The sequence below is a fragment of the Clinocottus analis genome, unplaced genomic scaffold (genome assembly GCF_023055335.1).
Source record: "Clinocottus analis isolate CAN_PGR_092001 unplaced genomic scaffold, fCliAna1.0.p SCAF_11, whole genome shotgun sequence".
Classification (NCBI taxonomy): domain Eukaryota; kingdom Metazoa; phylum Chordata; class Actinopteri; order Perciformes; family Cottidae; genus Clinocottus; species Clinocottus analis.
Genome location: NW_027175832.1, coordinates 11,677,395 through 11,678,863, shown reverse-complemented (window position 1 = coordinate 11,678,863; position 1,469 = coordinate 11,677,395).

The window sequence follows — 1,469 nt, the reverse complement described above, 5'->3', positions numbered from 1 at the left end:
AACATGTTTACATTTTCAGACTGAATTTGCCACATGAGGACCACTAACTAACACAAACGCTTCCACAGTTTCTGACCCATGATGATGTCATGTTTGAACGGATGTTTAAGACGAATGAAAATATTCTAGGTGTATGGCTGTTAATCTATTTCTGCAGACCTCTTTATAAATAAAGTTATTGCAGGGTGACAGAGGTACACGATCAGCTGCTCACTGCTGTCATTCATTAAGAGCCTTCGAGCTCCAGATATGATTACTCTCCCCAGGATCAACAAGACACCAAGGTGTGTGTGTGTGTGTGTGTGTGTGTGTGTGTGTGTGTGTGTGTGTGTGTGTGTGTGTGTGTGTGTGTGTGTGTGTGTGTGTGTGTGTGTGTGTGTGTGTGTGTGTGTGTGTGTGATTAAGTTGAGCTAGTACAGAGTTTATGTAGCAGCGAAAGTCTGCTTTCACACTTGCGTGTTCAACGTTTTAAGGGTCCAAGTTTAGGGAAAGATGAAACTCCGACCTGAGCGGGTGGGGAGAGTATATTTAAACTTTTTAGGAAGCAATAAGACTCCCATAATCATTCAATAAAAGCACAATAATATAACAAGTTGTAACATGTTTTCACCTTAAACAGATTTACATAGAAGCCCATTTAATTCAATATGAAATAAATAAACATACCTATAAAATAAATCCTAAAATAAATATATGAGGCAATAGATGAATTAATAATTATAGATGTATAAATAAGTCAATATCGTTTAATATTGTCCTTTTTTCAAAGGACATCGGAGGAATAACCCTGTCAACTTAATTTAAATACAAGAGATGAAAATATAAAGAGCCATGGTCACCGTCATGCGTCAAGCCCATAAGCTTTTCTTATAAAGGAGGCAGATATTCTTCTTGGGGTCCACGCATATAAATATTGCATTATAAGTATAAAATCACTGAGCCAGGTGCTATTTCTAGTTTTATGTATGCAACTAAACCTTTATTATAATTGTTTATTAGATTAAATGTGATAGACACAAGGATGAAAAAATATAGTTTGTGGATTTAGCTTTTAGACTAATTTCTCACAAATTCACCAAATGTTCACAGAGTGAACCGATGCAGCTGAAGGCTCCAGAGTGATTCTCGATGTGTCCTCTGCTGACCAGTCCTCGGTCAGACCGGGCGACTCACTCTCTGCTCAATGAAAAGCAATGCAAACGTAGCCTGTGTGGTGTCCCGCGGCGGAGAAGTGATGACCTGTGAAATAGGAGACGTATGCATAGGAGATGGTTGAGGTTTCACACTGTCTCTCGTTTACAGCCTGAAACCTTGGGCACTTGACCTTGGCGTTTGTAACACTGAAATACTGTTCCTTCCAAACTATAGAACATGGACTAAGCTCACCCTCGCCCTCTCCTGACAGGACGGCCCAGCAGAGTCCAGCTGGGGGGGCGATAAATGTCTGGGCCCTCTGTCTATACTGTCTG